This window comes from Chaetodon trifascialis, chromosome 5 (assembly GCF_039877785.1).
Source record: "Chaetodon trifascialis isolate fChaTrf1 chromosome 5, fChaTrf1.hap1, whole genome shotgun sequence".
Taxonomy (NCBI): domain Eukaryota; kingdom Metazoa; phylum Chordata; class Actinopteri; order Chaetodontiformes; family Chaetodontidae; genus Chaetodon; species Chaetodon trifascialis.
Genome location: NC_092060.1, coordinates 27,836,851 through 27,858,106, shown reverse-complemented (window position 1 = coordinate 27,858,106; position 21,256 = coordinate 27,836,851). Strand labels below are relative to the sequence as shown.

Genomic DNA, 21,256 nt, shown 5'->3' with positions numbered 1-21,256 from the left:
ACACACGCACAGCAGGAAATGCCAAACGCAGCCTTTAAAGAGAGAGTCGAGGTTTTCTGGAGTGGGGTTATATGAGGTGCTCATCAATAGTCAGAGTACTACAGAGCGCCGGCACGGCAGCTGAGCAGCGAGATAATATCAAGTGTATGCTATATTCTGACTGTTTTCACTGCTTCGCCTCGCCATCAGGCAGCCCTTTCCGCTGTAACTGAAGCCCATATATCGCCCATGTATTGCTGGTCTGCCGCCGCCTCGAGCGGTGTGTTAGTTTGTGACGTTCTGTCACTCTGGTGCATCAAAACTAACCCTTAAAAACACAAAAGCCCGCTGCAGCCAACATCCACAGCGGTGCACTGCTGAGCTTCTGTGCCAGCAGACAGGAGGTGTGCTTCTCCAAAGCGAGGGCGTGCCGACCGCCACAACACACCGACTATTGATGAGCGCCTCGTAAAACCTGAACTCTCCCTTTAAAGTCTCCGGTAGCAACAGTAAGCCTGCCAGCCTGCCTCTGTCTGCCCATCAGACCGTGAAATTAGCCCAGTTAGTCGACAGAGATGAAATGTGACGGGGGCTGCTGAGGACACACACTGTACCGCCGCCTGTTAAAGAGCCGTCACGCGCTGATGAGCTTCACGCAGATGTTATTGTCACATGATTCCCGGTGACTCCTCCGTGATGTAATGTTGTATTTGAGCGTCGGCCGGGTTGAGCCGAGGTCAGGCTGGAGAGTTTGGTTTGCTCAGACGAGGGTGAGAAACTGAACAGCCTGTGCTGACATAAAACAGCAGAATGCAAAGCATTGTGGGTATAGCAGGACAGACATCATGTAAAGAACACATGTGACATACGAGGTGAAAGAAGCACATTTTGATGGAAAGGAATAAACTTTAGAGACATAAATCAAAACTAAATGAGCGAGTCCAAAGTATGTGGATGCCGTGACACCCGTTAAACGCACCATCAGCCTTTACATGCTCCTCTAACAGCCTCCACCCTTCTAGTTTCAGCCCATCCACCAGATGTTGGACCTGGCTGCGGGGATCTGCTCCCATTCAGCCAAAAGAGCGTTAGCGAGGTTCAAGGCCGACGCCGGGCCATGAGGTCTGGCTCGCAGTCCGGTTCATCCCAGAGGGGCTGGGTGGGGCTGAGGTCGGGGCTCTTTGCAGGCCAGTTGAACTCTTCCACACCAAGCCGGGATTTCCTAACGGAGCTGCTTTGTGCCAAACACTGCTGAGACAAAGCTGGACGAACACCTTTGTCTGATATATCTGGATCATCTGAGGAGCTGGACGCAGGGAAATCGAAGTGGCTGCAGCTCTAGCATGCTGCACCTTAAAACAGGACACATACTTATGGTCCTTCAGTGTACTTTTGAGTCCACGCGGGTTTTGTTTGCAGGCTCTGGATCATAACACGCCTCTGATTTCTTGTATTTCTCAAGTACAGTTTCAACATATGGCGTTGGGAGTTTTTCCTCATTGGAGTATTGGCAGTAGTATTTTTTTGGAAATCTTCTAAATTTGTACATAATGTTCATGTTTATTTGATTCTGTATTCTTTAAACTTCTGTGCCACTGTTAATACTTGCTGGTTGTAATGACTTAATTTCCCCAGTGTGGGATCAATAAAGTCTTATCTTATCTTAATAAACCAAACATAGAAATGTGACACAGCGTCACTATGTGCACCAGAGAAACTTAACCTCAGCTGGGTTTGACCCTCCGTTCAGTTTTGGCAGCGTCAGAATAAAAGTGCAGACTTTCAGGCAGCAGGTCTTTGCTTCTGACACTCTGTCAGTCCTCTGCAGCGGCGGTGCTGGTGTTGGGGGGGGGGGGGGGGGGGCTGGGGGGATAACATTAGAAGCAACAGAAGATAAAACAGATAAACACGTCTGGGTTGAGCTCAGTTCACTCTGATCTGATCTGAGGCTGCTGCATTCAGGGTCATTTCAGGACAGCAGCTAAACGCTTTAAACAGCTGCAGCAGACGCCATGTTTTCACCATCAGACTGGAGGTGCAGCGTCCTCTGTTAACAGTCACATGCTACACATGTCCTTGTAGTCCAGAGCTTAAGATGCAAAGCATTTAACTCTGGCCGAGGAGATCAGTTTTCATCCTCCTCTTCCTCCTCCTCTTTCTCCTCCTCCTCTCCTGCCCACTGAAAGCAAACTGCCATAATATCCCAGATTTCAGGCCGGCAGCACGGCATAAAGCAAACGTCAATGCTGTGCAGCTGTGATAGTGGTCCTGAAGACGGGAGAAGGTCCGTCTTATAGCCGGCAGAGCACATAAGCACAAATATGATTTGTCTCTTCATTTCATCAGGGAGGAAGAGGCAGTCACTTCTGCTGTCTCTCAAATCCACCTGAGAACAGCTTCCTGAAATCCAGTGATTGCTCGGCAACCAGAAGCTTATTTGCACTTTGTTTTTATATTATTTCCAAGTATCTGCCGTCAAGGGTCATAAAAAGGCCCAGCTGAGAGGAAGAAGCAGAGTTAAACCTGCATAATGTGCCTGTTCGGCCGGTTTATCTGCCCGACAGGCCACCTGATCGTGTTCGAGGCTGTAAACATCACGGCCGACAGTAAAGCTTAAAGGGGCTCGTGCCTCCTGGAGAAAAAAGTTAAATTACCCACATCACTGTGTTTATAGCTCTGTCCCACTTCTGCCCTCTGTTCCCTGTTAAATGGCTGCACATGCACTGAAGTGGCAGCAGCGGAGATATTTCACCACGGCTGACGAAGAGCTGCACGCCAGCAGCAGCTCAGGGAAACGCCAGCGCCACAGTTTACTGTTCAAACCCCCGACCGAGACGAGTCCTCGCTGATCCCGAGGCTGTTTTTCAGCGGAGACACCAGTAAAACCATCACACTTCAACGCTCTGACCTACAGCCAGTTTTTTCCTGCTCCTGTCACATTTTTACTGGAGTATTTAAGTCCTCACCTCGATGGAAACAGCGCGATCACAGCTCGAACTACGGCGAACTCGAAAATGTCTTTTTCTGCAGCATAACAGTTTGTACAGTTTCTAGCTATAACAAACGGTGTCACTGTGACGATTTTAAACCTGCCAGCAGGTCGTGGCGTTCAGACGGACCAAGAGACAATCCAATCAATCAAATGTTAGTGATTAAAGCTGGGAAATGAGGCTACAGTTAGAGAAACTTTAGGGCAGCAGCTACACATCTGAGACATCTGAGACACAGCGAAAATGACTCAAAACAATCAATTATTAAAATTCTTGCTCATTAATTCTCAAACATATCCAAACATAACGCTGCAGAAACAGCTCAAACATCAGCCGACAAAGAAATCTGCTAGCATTCAGAGCTCTGGAGGACGTTTGGTCTGAAGCTCAGATGAAAGCAGAGCTAACGGAGGACCTTTGTGTCACCCTGCAGTGATTCACGGTGACACCTTGCTTCATCATCACGCATCCACCCACTGAAACCTGTCAAACAGCAACTGCTTCCCGCAAACCCACTCACACACACTCTCTCCATTCACAAACCAGTCGCTCTGGTTTTATCAACCGTGTTCTTCTACCAGCAAACATCCCGCCGCAGCCACCTTGTTTCCTCGTGTAAAAGAAGCACTGCGCTCCTCATACGCATGCCAATAAGCAACATTTAATGGTGAATGTGTGAGAAGGAACAATTTGCTTTGTAGCTGAGCTGCTCACAGCTCCACACGAAGGTCACACGAAGCCACGTGGCTTCGTTTTAAGGCTGCCCAAACCCGACACCCCGAGCTTCAAATGTTCCTCCAGAAGCCTGTGGGCCACATTACAGATGCTCTGTGCATTTCCCAGATTTACTTCTTCCCTTCAAGCTCATTAAAAGACAAACAGAATAAAGAAATCCAAGCTTCTGTCTTTATACTTTATGCAATAACATAACAGAGTTCCCCACAAATGATCACAGTGAGCTGAAGAGGATAACAGGTGCTAATGAGGGCGACTACTCTACCAGAACACTGGAGTGATGGACTATAATCTGATCTGACCTCAGCTGTGTCCAGATACACTCTTTAAATCCACCTGAAGTCAAAGTTCTTCCTCCACATGATCAGACTCAAACTCCTTTGTGTACACGGAGGCTTGTAGAGCTGCACAATGGAAAAATCGGTGCATCGGTCACTCTTAGTAAGAGGATCGGCTACGTTAAACATTTTGAGGGTTGATGTTTGGTGGCCTTACATAACAAACTGAAAGTGCAGCTGCTTCTCAGAAGGGCAGAAATAGCAGCGCAGGTGAAGGACGACGACTCCGCCGGTCTGACTGTTACAGGGTGAGAGGTCAGCTGCCCTATCTGATCCCTGAGAAGTGCAAACTGTGCATATCGAATGACACTTCACAGCGGTGGGATCCTGGTTACAGTCCGCCGAGCACAATTTTACACCTCACTTTGGCTCATTTTACCTGGACTTTCATTTCAAAAGCACTTCAGGAATACATGCAAACTACGATGCAATGAAGGCTATCAGATATTTTTACAGCTATATGATGAAGATGCTGTTTGTTTGCAGGGACACGTTCCCCTGTAGCAGTGTTTAAAGGCAGGATTTAGATCACCGACGCACACTGCAGAGCACAATGCGCTGGCAGCCTTTCAGCGCTGGACAGATGAATCCTGTGTGCTGATTGATGCGAACTGTGTTGCAATCACGAGGCGTCCCACAGCAACAAGCTAAGCTATCGAAGCCAGAATCCTTGAGATCAGGAAGAGAAACACAGTCTGCCAACAGGCCAGAGGAAATGCCGAAACTGAGAGCACATGTTCAGTGTTTCAGAGGTTCTTAGGACCCCAAACAACTGCGGTTTAACATCTGAAGCTGAAACTGAAGCTGCATGCAAAGACCTGCAATCAGTGCACAGACACGGATGATGCTGCCAGGGACTGTACAGGGAGCTTGTACAGATTACAGATTCCTGAATCATCGGAGAGGGAGAGATATGAGCCTAGAGAGCCCTGCAAACCTGCAAAAAGTGCATGCAGCAGGTAACGATATGTGTACTTTGTATATTTGCTGGTCAAAACAATGCAGGTGTCCACAGGTGGAACAAACTCTCGTCCCCTCACAGCTCCCTCAGGACAGAAGTCACATCTTTTGTCCCACTTCTGGCTAAGTCTTTGTTTACATATTTACGTTCCGGCATCAGAGTCTACAGTTTATTCTGCTGCCACACATGAGCCACGCAGCTTCCGGCACACTCATTGACTTAGAGCCACTCGTATAACAAATGCAAACACACACAGGAGTCCTCTGGATGCAGCTAAGTCTGAAGATTAACAACATTTGCAGTCAATCATGAGCTGAACAACTGTCCCAGTAGCCAAGTACACACAGGGATGCACACACACACAGACACACACACTCTGGCACCACAAAGAGCCCCTGTTGGCCTGCCTGTGGGCATTGGAGTGTTTGGCCTCAGTATAAATTGGCTGCCAGCTGGAGCGACGGACACTGAAGGCCTGCATCGGTGGACGGAGCCAGGAGGAGAGGCCTCTTCTTGTTGTGGCAGCTTTGGCCTCACTTCAAAACACACACACACACGCACACACGCACACACACACTGATAAAAAGCACACAAACTGCACAAAGATTTCAACACTCTCCTCCCCAACTGTAAGTATTCACACACACACACCGTCACACACACCGTTATTGTCTCCTCTTAATTCTGTTTGATGGCCCTCAATCCTCCAGCCAGGATTCGGTGCCTGGGGAAATCAGGCAGACAATAGACGCGATCCAAAGAGAAGCAGACTGCAGCCGGCCAGGAGGCCGTGCGAGCTGCCAAGAAGCAGCAACACTTGAATAATTGAGCTTTGAGTTTAGGTTGGGAAGGCCAGGAGTGAAGTTGGTGAAGCTAATGCGTAATACGCCTCGAAGGTCAGACACAAGCCCAGAGAGAACAAACTGCTGCTGTTCACGTGGTCTGAACTGGCTGCTGGTGCTCGGGTTTGTAAAAAGAGCTGCAGGGACCGTCTTAAAGGACATGTGGCAACCGTCAAATCGTGCACCTGAGTGTGTGAGGAGGGGGATTAACCAGCAGCAGCAGCAAAAAGAGAAAACTTCTGAACCGGGAGCAAGTGTGAGGAGTTTTCTCTCCGTCTTCACTTCAAGCTAAAAGTGTATCAGCGAGGAGGACGAGATGGTGAATCAAGCACGTCTTCATGACAGTGAGTCTGTCCCGGAGGCGAGAGAAGAACAGATTCACACGTCTGAAGAGACAGAAAACTAAAGCTCCTAAAACCTGAGCCAGCTAACCCGCCAGCGACCGGAGGCAAACATCTGCTGGGTTTGTAAAACGGAGAAAGCGTTTGGAAGACGCCGCCAGCGCTCCATGTTTTAAAGCGGTTCACACGTCGATCTGCGGATGCGGTTCCACACACGTCGTCTGCAAACTGCTGAATGTGTGCGGTTTTTATCTACGTGGTTGACTGGATTTATATCTGAGGAGGCTACGCGTCGCCGTAATTCAAACAAATGAATAAAACAGGTTTGCTCTGGTGATGTTACAGTCAGCCATGAATTACTTTTGGAACCAGCGTTCGGCCTAATTGGCCCCTTTTATACCAAAGCTAAGCTGCTTTGATGAGGCTAACTGCATTCGCCTCAGGTCAGGAGTTACGACACAGGTTGGACCCATTCACATCTTTTCCTTCGGTTTGTGTGTGTCTAACGCTCTGAATACAGAGACGGCACAAGGGCTATTTTCATATCTCACACTTCACGACTCAACCTATGAGTCCATGCCATGCCTCCAGGGTCGCAGCGATGACGCACGCCAGCTCTGTTTTGGACTATTCTGCTCGAAGAAGCCTCCGCAAAGGCCAGAATCCTCCTGTTACTGACCGTCCTCTGATGAGAGAGGAAGTGAAGCCATCACCACAGGGAGCGTGCTCACGTTTCCTTTCAACGCCGGCTTCAAAAAAGACGCTGAACGCAAACAAACTGTGTCCAGGAAGCTCATGTGTTAATCTCCTTTATCTAATCATGTGTTCACAAAGTGGTGAAGCTCGCTCCATCCTCGCTTTCCAGGATGCCCCTTTCATACCCAATCATGATGCTATCAGCTGTTACCAATCAGCCTGTTTACCTGTGAAATGATCCAAACAGGTGTTTTTGGAGAACTTAGAAGGAAGGAAGTCGAAGGAAACCCACTAACAAAAGATGGACAAGGAGCGTGTGTCGTCCCGTGCTGCACTGGAGATAAAACAACAGAAGTAAATGTGGACCAGTGGTGGTTTTTACTGCGTACATCAGCTTTAGTCATGTGTAGCTCAAGACGGGCTGAGTGAAGCTGATCCTGGGGGGGGGGGGGGATGGGGAGATTACAGCAGTAACACTATCTGGGTTAGTGGTTTCTTTCTGTTACTAGAAGACAGCACTCGTGATAAAAGGGTTGAGGATTCCCGCCGGAGCCACGAGCCCAAAAACACACACACTCGTGACGCTGTAAGGGGCTTTGGATAGATGTTTCCATTAAACGGCGTATGCTATTAGCATCGCCAAATGGGCTTGTTAGCCAGCTCCTTGGAGTTATCAAACACAGGCGCTATTATGTAGCGTAGGGTGGTCCTACTGTGCAGACAGACAGACACACAAACGCAGGCTGAGCATAAGGAGAAGATATCAAAGAGCCAACAGTCTCAACACCCAGAGGCTCAGGGCACGCTGGCCGGCCCAACGGCAGGAAGACAGAAGAGATAAGCTTCAAACGAGGAGCAGACGCTCTGAGGGAATCTGCTGGAAGATGATCGGCTTCACTCTGCTGAAACACATCCAATCACACGCTCTCATATCCCTTCATTCAAATGACGAGACCACTTTACTCATTTTCAATCAATCGTGTTAATCAAACCTGCAATGCTGCATTTTTTTGGACATGTGGGGGCGCAGAAACAACGCCGGGACATCATCACCTTCAACTGGTACGGCCAAGTTCAAACGGTTCTTTATTAACACATCCAGCAGTTAGAAAACATCATTATCGTTCATTTGAGTCCAGTATTCTCTCTCATTTACCTTCGTGGGCTCTACCAGCTCCCGAGGGAAATCTGTGGCTCTTTAGTTGCTAAATGCTGAAAACAGCTGCCTGCTGCTGCCAAAAATGATGCCACTAGAGCGGTGAGACGAACCGAAAACAGCAAAGTTCCAGCCGGACAGCGAAGAAACACTTTAAAGGCTATAAATGTCTGTAAAGTTGAAGATTCGAGTGATAATTCTTTCACATTTTCACTTACAACCATTTCAGAGAGACAACTTCTGCGAGTTTGTTCGGAGCCGTTTGGTCTTCAAGTGGTCTGTGTGGGGTTTTAATAAAGTTTTTTTGATAAATTTCAACTAATCAATGCTTTCATATGAACAATGGCCAGCGGATTGTGTGCTATGTGGAAGGGATCGCTTGTGTATCACCTGATTTAGCCGTTAGCTTCAGCTCCTTTAAAGTGCACAGTGTCAGTTCAGTGTCTCTGCTCCCATCAGGCAGCAGTTTGATGCTGGAAATGGCTAAAAAGTTATTGACGAGCTAACAAAGCAGAGCATTTAGCAGCTAAAGAGCCAGGTACTCCAAAGGTTCTCCTCCTCCTTGTAACGGTCACGAATGCTTGTCCGAGTGGCCTTTCGTTGTGTTTCACTGTTGTTCCTGCAGGGCCCTTCAGAGCCGTCGCCGCCAATTTAACTGTGGTTGGTACAATTTTCTCCCTTGAATTCTCCTTCAGTTGATTCCAAACAAGCAAGCACTGTCAGTGAAAACATAAAATGCATCATATCCTGAGGGACGGGGCTGCTGCACGCTCGGGGAAGCTGCGCTACGTGTCGGGTGTTTACACAGCAAATTAAACAGCTCCTGCGAACCAACACGGTGTTACATCATGACAGAAAGTAACTGAGGATCCTTCCCTCCACCAGGCCCGAGCCCGAACGTGAAGCCTTCAGAAGGTCACCGTGTTGATCATCAGGTTCACAGTGTGTTCAGCTCTGGATGACAGCAGGGCCCCTCATCTACCACACCGATTAGCTGCAGCCAGTCCCGACTGCCAGCACTGATAACCTCTCCTGAGCTGAGTGGCCTCCGGTCCTCAGGTTCAGGGCTTAGGATGCTGCTTTCTAACATAACAATCATCAGCTCCAAGAAATCTCATTAAGGTTGTTAGCTTCATTAGTACTCGGTGGTCAATTTGGCATAAATGCAATCCACCAGACGGCACCGATACCCATAAGAAGTCAACTTTAATTAAGTAATTGCATACAAGTAATGAGCACTGCTGACGGCTGCTCCCAAAGTGCAGCAAGGCAAGGGGATAACAAGCACAGCAGCAGGAAAAGTTGAAATTATTCTATTCATAGAAATTCTGTGTTGGCAATTTCCAAATAATTTGATTATGAGAAAATTGCCAATAATTGAATAAAGCTCCAAGAGGTTTTTCCCCACAATTCAAGAGCCAACGCGGGCTGAGTGAACAGATACGAGAGCAGCGCTGCTCCATGAAGGTGCTGCATTACAACGCAGTGTGGCAGGACTGATGTCAATTTCCTCTTTGACAGTTCAGTATTTATCTCGGAGCAGCAGATGGCTGATAGCAGTGACTAAAAAGCAGCTTGAAAACCATCAATGAACCTGAATCAGCTACATCATCAACCTCTGTGCAGCCGTTTGTGACGGGAGGATTAATAAGAGGCTGTCAGCAGCCTGAATGGACCCGTTGTGTCCTCGCACAGAATTGCTTCCTTTCTTATTTCAGGTCGCGGCGGTGAGCTGAGCTTTGGTGCGACGGAGTAATCTCGGCTGCATGTTGTCAAGATGCAAAGCAGCTCTTCTCTATCCCGGATAATCATCCTCAGGACCACCAGCGGCCGGCCAAATGGCGCTTTATTTTGGGCCGCCGCCGGTGCATTGGCCACATAGTTCACCAGTCACACCGGTCTCTGAAAAGCTTCGAGTCTGTTCAAACATTTTGGCAGATGAATAAACGGATGCCCCTGAAGAAAAGGTGAACTTCTACTGCGTGGAAGTCGTCAAGCACTCGTATCCCTGAACTGTTGGTATGAGCTGTTCTGTAACTTTTACGGCATGAACGTGAGAATTCATGAAAACCACCAAAAATCATTTCTGTTTAGTACAAAAGGGTTTTGAAAAAGGTCAAGCCCATCACGACGAGTTTGACCTTTGAGACAAACCTGTTTTTTTTTTAATTTTCAAAGCTGTGATTAAAGTTTTCAAATGACCTTTTTTATGTCATCATCTCCCTAAAGAAACAATCCTTAAACTAAATCCTCAATTTGAATAAAAGCGATTAATCAGATTAAACTAATTACAGACGAACCCTTCGTTTTGTCGTACTGATGTTTGTATAAATGTGATTTATGGCGCTGCTGGACCGCCCTGCTCATACAGGCGTGTGCTTCTCTTTGTGTGCAGCCAACGAGAAAGCAAACAGTGAAAATGTTTTCAACGGGCTAACAGCCAACAAACATGGATCCAAGCAGCATATTTCTGTGGATAAAGGCATGATGTGAATTTTGGAAATGTGTTTTCTATAAGTTTTGGCTTTTAGACGCTCTGGAGTTGTTAGAAACTGGATCACAGGAGTCAGAAACAACCCTGGAGTCTCCTTCTACAAACAGCACAACGCTAATTTTATGAATGGAGCCTAATCTTTATCTGCAACTGTGCAAACACGCTGACCTTAAACGCAATGAAGAGACACACAGAAAAAGGGCTGCACAGCATTCGAATGTTGATTCAGAGCTCGAACAACGTGCACTTGGACTTGGAGCACGAAGGAGACGAGATGAGATCGGACTCGGCGCCGCAGGTGATCGACGGCTCAATCACGCTTTGCAGCAGTTCATCAGAGCAATGCATCATAATGTCTGGAAAGTTTTAGGAAAGTAAACAGCTCGATCAGGTGCTGCAGCTGAAGGTTTAAAGCTCACCAGTGGAGATCAGAGCACTGGGACCAGTGTGTACTGTGAAAACCCTCCTTATCGTGCTGTTTGTGCTAACGGCTGCAGAGATGCTGAAGCTCGTCACGGCGGTGGCTTTAACGTGGACAGGATCAGCTGGGTGCCTCTAAACTGTCGCCGGCTGAGTGCGCTTCTGCAGCCTCGCAAACACTCCGTTAAATTAACTGTCTGCCACATGTTTGAACACTGGGGCGTCCTCTTTCTCTGACAGTGTCCTCGGGCTAGCGCTCTTCCCACCCTGCTATGCTCAAAATAATCTGTGCAAAAGCATGATTAGGGCTGAAACAAGCATGTGTCTGTGGAGGAAAATCAAAGGATTAGCCCTCATCGGATGAAAGGCCGGATCGATCGGATACGGCTTCGATAAAGAGCAGCGGCCAGAAGTCTGTGCCTCAGTGCAAGTTATGAAATCATCATGGGTTATGGTTATGGTCAAGTCTGATTTTTACGCCTGTGAGAGTAAACTACACAACAGCTGAAGCAGTTTTAGGTTGATGTGCTATGACTGCAGCACACCTGATACCAGGTAGCTCTGCAGCTGTATTCACCTCCAGCATATCAACGAACGCACACGGTGTAAAGACATTCTCTCATTTGTTTCTATCAAGATGTTTCGGACTGCAAGCTTATTGTGAAACTCAAAACTGCGACGCGCGCTTTCCCCCGATCAGCCGACACGTCCGCCTCTGGTTAAAGTGACGTGGCTTCAATGTCGAAGGCTCGAGTTTCGTAATTGCTGACCACATGTCACTCCACAAAGGACTTCTGTGTCAAAATCCACTGAACTTCCTCCAGCTGTCAGAAACGTCGCTCGTTTAACGAACTCGGCACCGACAGCGTGCAGGAGTCCACCACCCGCCACCTCTCCTGACGGTTTTAAACCTGTATCCGCTCGCAGAGGGTCTGCTGAACGTGCACTTTCAACACGCCTCTGCTTTGTAATCTTAGTCGATTACAGCTGAGGCCACACGAGGGGTCAGAGGGTGTTCCTCTTTTTCCCGCCTTGGTTCTAAAAGTACGACGGTCGACCTTAATCTTTTCAAACGGAGGCCTCGCTTCCCTCAACACCTTCACTTCCTGTTGCAAAGAGGACGCTGCCCCTCATTTCCTCACTTGTGTTGCACCTCTGACCTCTGACGACAGCCCGCGATGAAGATGAGGGGAAATTATAGCTCTGCAGTACGAAGAGCATAAATGGAATAAAGTAAAATATGGCGACTGTCCTTCAATCAATGTCCTGATTATTTACTACTAAATTACTAAACTATTGATCAATTAATTGCTTTATTATGAGTAAAACATTCCAAGAAGTGGAATAAATCTGCATATTACTACTGGCACTGTGCAGCAGCAGATTGAGTGAAACTGGACTGTAATCTTCATCGAGATAGGACTCCTGAGTTTCTGTGGGTTTCAGCCACTCTGGCTTTCGCTCCTCACAGCTGCCCACTTCTTCTTTTTATTAAAAAAAAAAAAAACACTTCCTGCACACAAAAGAAAAATACACCAGGTGTTTTAACAAGAACTGTAAAAGCTTCCATCGGCTGCAGAGACTGTCGCAGGTCGTTGTTGATGTTTAATCACGCGCTGACGTGTTTCAGACTTTTTCGTCCACTTCTGAAATCGAAAACCGTCGCTCGTGGCTCACACCTGTCGCTGAGACGAAGCACACACACTCCTCGGGTCAGTGGACCTCTTCTGAAGCCTGCTGACCTCCGAGATGACGACACCACAGACCACGAGGGGGAGAGAGAGAGTATGGGGGAGGGGGACGGTCCCGGACTCCACCGCCCTGCACGGCGGGATCAGCTCAGGCGGGAGAGGTCGTAGGAGGTCAGCTCACTTTAAAAGGCAGGAGGAGAAAAAGATGGAGGCAGTATGGAGGCGAGTATTTGCCATTTTTCCCTGATAACTGACATAAACGTTTGTCAATCCGCTCATTTTCTTGATTGATTGATCAATCAAGTAATGCATGACTCACCACTTAACCCTGAATCTGTTTTCTGCTTCAGAGGGTTTGCACTGCGCACACACACGCACACACACATACACACACACTGCAGGTCAGATGGAAAAAATGGCTTCAACTGCTACCTGTCAACCAAGCTATCCGCTCTAGACTAAATAAATGGGAATAATTTCCTCATTTCCATTCCTCACGGTAAACATATTCAAAAGCACCACCCAATCTGTGGTGGAGGAGAGACCTGCTGCAACAAGGAGGAAGCAATGAGCCGTTGTGTGGGTTTGCTGGTTAACAGGCTCGCCGCAGCCGAGAGCTGCCCTGCTTTTCCAGTTTCAACCACAAACTGTGGGCTCCAGGCCGCAGGCAAAGCCCGGACAAGTGGCACACAGGCCCAGAGATGACAGTTATTACCCATTTACTGTACGCGCCGGGCCGGAGCACGAGGCAAGCAAGTAATTAATTCCTCATTTGGCCGGAGACGTTCATTTACAAAGGCTATCCGGGCTCGTTAAACTGACAGAGATGCTAAATAGTGCTGTCACTTGTGCGTCGCCCCGTTACAGACTTTCAGGAGAAGTTGGTGCAAACGCAGACCCTCGCTGACCCCTGACCACGTTTCATCAAACAGCTGACAGACCACTAAATAAAAGCCGTCGGCTCGGTTCTTTAGAGAGGGCCTCGGTCCGGAATGCTGCACGCTTTAATGTGAGAGGAGCAGGTGAAAGCATGTGAACGCGGCTGGAGGCGAAACGATCATCCAACAAATCTTCAGTCTCACGTTGGGGTTTATGCATCATCTTTCTCCGTCTCAGGTCTGATTCACGGCACCGAGAAGAAGCTAAACACTCTGAATCATTCACCTGAAAGCTGAGCGGGCAGGAGGCCTCTGGTAATTAGTGTTAAAAAAAGATCTAAAAAGCACAATATTTAACTGCTGTGGCTTCTAATTACATCTGACGGAGACAGCAGAGCGTGTAACAAAGAAAACTTGTTTTGATGTGTTAAATAACTTCCTCTGAAAGTCCACTGGACAAACTAATCAGACTGAAAAATCACATGTCAAAAATTCAAGTAATTGTGTTTTTCCTGAAAGTGAAAGTTTGGACATAAATGAACAAAATAACAGTGACAGAATTTCAATTCTCGGGCTCGGCAGTTTAATCACAAGTTTCCCTGCACCAGCAGGACGGGCTGTGGGTGGAGTAATGGCTAAATGTGAGACAACTAGTCTGTAAAAAATAGCACAAATATGACAAAACCCAACGTTTGCAAAGGCATTAAAAGCATTCAAAAAGGAAACTTCCAGAGCAGCTTTCAGCATCTGTCCACCCAGCGAACGCCGTCGTCATTAAACTGGCTGAGCTAACGACGCTGAAAGCCGCCCGGCTCGTGGTTATTCGCCCTTCACTGCACCGCGCAACGAAAACGCTCAAAATGTGCCACGGAGCACCGAGCGGTGCTCCACAAATTAGACTAAATACCAACTAATGTGTGTGATCGTGTCGTCTCCGTTTAGGAAAAACCTTGTTCTCTTTGGATAAAAAGAGCTCAAGAACAAAGCAGACGGGACATCAAACTCAAGAGCAGAATAAGAGAAAGCAGCCTTCTGAAACGGCGGCACGCCGGCTGTTTCCTGCCGTTTCCTCCGCCTAAAATCTGGCTCCGTGTCCGTCAGCTGGTGTTTTTAATGTCAACAGAAAGCCAAGCCGAACTCAGATTCACGCGGCCTGCAGACGGCCAGCTACTCCAGACGCTGACATAAAAAAATAAATAGAATAAAAGATAGAATCTGTGAAAGCACAGGCAAGGCCATTAATCTCATGTGGAGGGTCTGCACAGCCGGCGTCTCCCCACCTGCTGAAGGATGCTCACCTGCACTGATTCACGGGGGATTCTGGTCTGAATCCTGCTTCACATACAGGACTGTTCATCCTAATGCCACAAAGGTGTAGTTATGCTACACATAAGATAAGACTGGACTGATCCCACGAGGGGAACTTAAGTTGCTACAGACAGTAAAAAACAGGGACACAAAATAAAGTCAAATTTATAGTATATATATACATTATATGCAAAACGAGTATAAAGTGTTGTTACCTTTCTGAGAGTTTCATTGCGCTTGTTCCCACCTGGGGTTGGCTGATCGGCTATCAACGATTGGCCGATATATTCACTGTTTTTTTTTTTAGATTTTCACATCTAGGATTTGTTTTGACCAAACCAGACTTAGTGATTGTTGGAAAAGTGGAAAGAGTTTTTTCTTGTTTGTGTCGAGCTTGAATGAAGGGCGTTTTTCAACGAGTTAGCGAGGCAGTGAGGCTCCCTCACCTCAGTTAAAGAGAAAAACGTGAATCCAGAAGGTGTTCGGTTTATTCTTGTTTAATAAGGAAAATTATTTCCTTTCTTGACATTCTGCGTCATTAAGCACAGCAGTATTTAATCAGCCTCGTGTCTGAAGGCCTGATCGTATCAGGAAGAGGCACAGCAGAGTTCATCCACACATCTCTGCTGAGTGTGTGGTCCTAGAAACTCGGCGATGTGGTGATTACTCATGTGGCTAACTGGTGTATCTGGCAATCTAACCGCTAATGTGTCAGCTGGAAACCTGCTAGCACGAGCCAGTCATGACAGCTCCCCACTCTTCTTTGATATCTTCTCTTTGCTGTCATTTATTCCTCCTGGCGGTGTCAAAGAGTTGTTAAAGGGGGAAAAAGCAGCTTCCTTCCCTCCACCTCAGCACCATCAGGACGACTTGCTGGTCAACAGCACAAATCTGCATGTTGAAGTTAAACAAAGCAGAAGTTGGCATGAAAAAGATATGTGGCTTTATTTTGAGCACATCTGCTGATCTCAGTTTAAAATGAGCTGAATGTCACTGGTTTGAAAGGTGGTGTGATCGGACATTTAACAATGCAGACGGCTTCATTCGCTTCATTTCCAGGCAAATCAGTCAGGGTTTCTGGTGGCGGTCCAAGTCCAACATTCTGGACAAATGCAGAAATTCTATCATCTGTGTCTATGGACTGCAGAGAGACAACGATTTCTGAAACTGTAGAGTCTGTCTGTCCAGTAGAGCGAGAGCGCTGCAGCCGCAAAACCGGCTGCAATGTAATCCCTCCAGGTGTTTGCGCACCGTCAAAGTGCATCCACTAAAACTGCTTCTTCTTCTTCTTCAGACATTTTGACTGCAGAGACTTAAATATGTCGGATTTCAACAGATTTTCACGGTAAAAAGAAAAGGTCATGATTGACATGTGATGAGCCTTTGAGCTCATGGAGGGTTGACTCAGACCGGACTTCCCAGGACCTCCGACGATGCAGCTCCCTGCATTTTTAACGCTGATGCCTTCGTGGTCTGAATGGCACAAATGCCTCTGTTGGTCTTCTCAAGTGTGGATAACCAGTTTTTACCCATCAGTGAGCTCCACCTGAATCTAACAGGATCTAAATCACCATTCTAGCTTCACAGGGCTTCAGAACGCTGCAGCTATAATCTGATTCGGTTTTTCTACACGCTTCATTTTTCAGTTCTTATCGAATGTTCAGAGTTTGAACCAGCGCCGAGGATCTGAACCGCTTCTCTGAACTGCAGCTTGATTTGTGGGCGAGGGATTCTCCACAGTAGCTCATTTAGGAAGCTGCCTGAGATAATTTCCTGTCCAAGAAAAAGACAAATGCGTCTTCTGGCGCTTGAGCCGCTATTGAGTTTCTTCATTGTGAAGCAGAGCTCGTCGTCCTGCTCGCCGTCCTACAGGGTGGACGGTTTTATCTGACGGCCCAGTGGGACCATTAACACTGAGCATGGACGCGTGTTTTGGGGTAATGGGTCAAAATAAACATCCTTTTGATAAATTACTGTCATTGTGTGCTACAAATCCTAAAAACCTCATTAGATTTTACTCAATTTCAGGTCAGAGGTCAGCTGTCCAGAAAAGCTGCGGGTAATTTGGGGTTTCCCTGCAAAGTAAGCAGAAACCTGACATGGAAGCGGATGCTTGCTGGGCATGTGCAGTCTTACGCAACAGCCATATCACATAGCATCTTTGAGCGCAGGCCAGGAAGCATTCAGCTGGCCAAGAACCATCAGTGGCGTCAGTGAGGTCCTACAGTGGGCTTTGAAAGGAGACGATGGTCCAGCTTACAGCGATGCGAGGGGACATCTTCACGTAAAAATACAACTGTTTTACGGGCTTATATTAGAAAGGCAGGCAGAGAGGAGCATCCTTTCACTTCTGACTGAAGCTCCAAAGATTCAGACTGATGTCGAGCCAGAATACAGTCCCTAAAAATCAGACAGAGAAGAGCGAGCGAAAGCCTGATCGAAGGAAAGGCTGGACTCGCCGGCGCTGGATCTCTTTCCTCTGATGGTATAAAGCATCAGTGCGTCTGGGCCGTTAAAACTGAAGCACGCCAGGTGCAGTTTAGCAGCAGCACGTTACAGGGTTTGAAGCTAATGAAGCTCACAACGGCAGAGAAAACACCCGCTCAGTGTGTGCGCGCTTTAAAAATCACAAATTAATTCATTAGCAGGCAACGTGAGTCAAGTGCTTTCAACAACCAGCCTGTTATTCAGGTTATGGAGGTTCACACTTTTTCAGGGGACTTGCTTTAAGTGCTGTTCAGAGCTGCCAGCATGCACACGATGACGCAGCCTCGTGCAGCTTTCATGTCAACACACAGGAACTGGCCTTGCTTGAACTCAAACTCACCGACACGATGAACACTTTTTGGCTTCCCTGCACCAACACTCTGCTGCGTACGAACAGCTGTGGTTTACAGCGCACGCATTGATTTTGGTGATGCGCAGATCAAAAGATGTCTAGACGCCTGCACTACAATTGGGCTAAATTTGGGTGCTAAGTCTAACATTTTGGAGGTTCAGGTTACATGTTGTTACAGCAGGGTTTCAATGACTGTACTTAAATGTGAAGGAGGGCTTAATTACATGTGCACATGCAGAGCAGGACTCATCCTATCAGGTCACGTCTGTCCTGCAAACCTTCATTTCTTAAGACAAATGACAGAAAACGTGCTGAAAGCTGATCAGCTGAGAAATATTTAGAGAAATGAGCGTGTTTGGATCTTTGCTGTGCAGGCTGCATGTGAACCATGAGTGACTTTCAAAGCGGTTGAGATGTCTCCAGCTTCGCTCCAGTTAAACTTCCCAGCACTGAGGGGGGGCTTTTAGGGCTTGAGACAGACAAAAATGAGCTGATGAGACGTCGCAGCCCTTCAGAGATAGACAGCAAAAAGACACTTTGACTCCTCAGCCACGTTTGGCCCCGTTTTAAGCGAGACACCTCCATCCTTTGACCTGCCAATCACCCCTCCGTGCTTCCTGCGCTGCAGAGAAAAAGTTGAGGAAACCCCAAAACGCAAAGTCTGTGCAGCACACGGAAACATGGCCCCTCTGTGTGTGATGCTGCTGATGTTTTAGCTGCTCTCCCCCCACAAAAAGAAAACTGCACAGACTTGTTGGCTGCTCTCTGCATGCCTGCCCCCCCCCCCACACACACACACAATGTCACACAAGGCTTGCTGCAGCAGCAGTAGTCTGGCGAGGGGCGACATCCACCCTGAAGAAAAAAATGCACCAACTTTCTGTCTTGATTTAATCCAAACCTCATGTAGATCCACGACACGCGCGCGCGCACACACACACACACGCACACACACACACAGTGAACTTTGGACGGCAGGAGGAAGAGGTTAGCTTAATGGTGGACCAGTGGGTTTTTTTTTCAAGAACATTCCAGCTCAATGGGAAAGAAGAATTGGTGTTGGGTTGAGAGAAGAACAACAGCATTTAAACATGACGAGACAGGCTGCGAGGCGGCTGCCGGAGCCTGCCTCCTCTCCGGCACGGCTAACCGTGTGCATCCCGGCTAGCGTTCAAGCCGCCTTTACGGTGCACGTTTCCCCTTAAAACCCCCCATTCCCGGTGTGCAACTGCAGGGCCCGGCGCCGCCATACACCACCACATAGACACATGAAACAACACGTATAGCATGCCCCGTAGCACCAAGCGGAAAGAGACAGGCGAAAAATGAGGAGGAGGGGGCGCAAACCGGGACCGTACACCGGCGGCAGACCCGCCGAGGACCGAGCATTAAGAGACCGAGAGTAGTTAGACGAACTAACCTGTTCGGGAGCAGCACGGTCCGCTGGATATTGGGTTGAATCCGAGTTAAATCCACTATCAGTAAAACAAAGAGGCGAAAATGACCGAGCGGCTGCGGAACAGACCGAAACAGCACTCCTGGAGCAAGGCTGCGCATGCGCAAAGCTCAGCCGGAGGTGGTGGAGGAGGAGGGGGAGAAGGGGGAGGTGGTGGTGGGAGAGCAGGGGGGGTTGGGTGAACGAGTGCAACTAATTTTTAGAATTGATCCGGTGAGTGTGTCATTCATTATTCATTTTAAGGTGGACTGACTCCAAAGATGTTGTTTTCACAGGAAGTGAGACACAAAAATCAACAACATGTGACCACTGATCAGTGGAGGAGTAAAAGTACTAATACCACACTGGAAAAATACTCTAGTCCTACATTGAAAGGTAAAGTATGGAAGCATAATCAGGATTATGTATTTATCAAAAGTAGAAATACTCATTGCTCTTTGACTGGTCTGTGTCAATCTGCAACTAATGATTATTTTCACTGTGGATTCATCTGCTGGCTGTTTTCTTGATTGAGCGATCAATTGTTTGGTTTGCAAAACAAAAGATAAAAGTGAGAAAGGTCCATCGCAGGAATCCAGAGCTTAAAGTGTCACATTCAGACGCCTCGTCGGGTCCTACAAACAGTCCAAACCTCCAAATTATTTAGTTTATTGTGTTTTTAGACAAAGAAAAGCTGCAAATTGTCACATTTAAAAAGCTGGAAACATGAAAAGTTTCAGGTATTTTTGGATTAATTAAAAATTTCACTAACTATAAAAAAAAATCAACTAATTGTTTGAGTTCAAATTTTACTGTTTTATAGTTATGATGTCACACCAATGAGAGGCCGATGGTGAGTAAAAGTCTGTGCCAAATTTAATAACATCAAGCACTCGTTGAGAAAAAACAGCTATTATATTACAAGTCAAGAGACTGTTTTGTTTCCAGGGTCAAGAACGAACCTTCAGTCTCAAATTTTAAGGCAACACAGAGTCTCAGAAAAAAACCTGAACACTTACAATTTCATGTCAGCAGAGCAAATTCAATCTGCTGAGGAATCATGTGATCCGATCAATAGCCGAGAGCAGCTGCTCAATGCTAAGGGACCCTGTGGCGAGACTGTTGTGTCAATGACAGAAGGTTTAAAAAATGATAATATTAACTTAATTCAGCCTTTTTTACTCATGTGCAGAAGAATATGTTGATGATGCTGACGATGACAAAAGTTATGACCAACACTGACATTAATAAGTTAAAGAGGGTTGTATTAGATTGCATTAAACAGTCAGATTTTGTTGTTTGTCCACCAGCTTCAAAGTGTAAAAGATGTCTCTTTACAGCAATATCAGTCATTTTTATTCTGTATTTTTTCAGGCTGTTAATACATGTTACATGTTACATGTCAATCAATATGATCCCACCAGATTAAAGAACAGAAATATTATTTTTGGCATAAGAATGAAAACTTATTAAAAGCTTTGAGGTGGCTGAAACGGTCGGATCGAGCTCAGGGATGGTCGGGATACGTGAGGGCTTGGTGTGGTTGTGGTGGGGGGAAGAGCGTGGGTGGGATTTCGGTCTCCGCTCAGGATTGATGGCACCCTTAAAAACATGTGGTTGAACTCTTGTCATGAAATACGGCGCGCTGCACGCTCCTAACTGGAAATAATGATGGTGAAACAAAACTTGGCCACAGCGGCCACAATCTGAGTTTTTAGCACAGCCACAGGCCGACATCTGGTGACCCTCAGAGGCTTCACATGTCTGACATTCCCGCCTGTGAGTCCACGCCATGCAACAGCCACCGTCTTTACAGCAAAAAACATGCAAACAACTTAGAAAATATGACTCTTTATCGTGAATAAATCTACTCGACACTTTGATGATCGTCAAAGGTCATTTTTCATGGGCAGCACAGTTCAGTTTTCCCTTCTTAATAATCTTGAGATTCACGCTGTTGGTTAGTCTAATTATATAATCTGTAACAGTACAACAGTCACAGGAGACATTTTCTGCAGGACTTTTACTCATAACACAGTATTTTTACAGTGTCGTATCAGTACTTTTACTTGAGTAAAGGACCTCAATACATCTTCCACTGCTGTCTGACAGCATGCATTAACTGTAAGTGCTTTTATGAAACACCTTAAAAT

The 21,256-nt window shown here is 47.0% G+C and overlaps 1 protein-coding gene across 1 annotated transcript in view; it reads right to left on the bottom strand.

Moving 5' to 3' along the window:
- Positions 1-19,208, bottom strand: part of LOC139331526 (polycomb group RING finger protein 3) — a 46,098-nt gene extending 26,890 nt beyond the window's left edge. The window contains exon 1 of the mRNA XM_070963027.1: positions 19,089-19,208. The gene's annotated coding sequence lies outside the window, so the exon portion shown is untranslated. The remainder of the gene's footprint in view (positions 1-19,088) is intronic.
- Between the last annotated feature and the right edge of the window lie 2,048 nt (positions 19,209-21,256).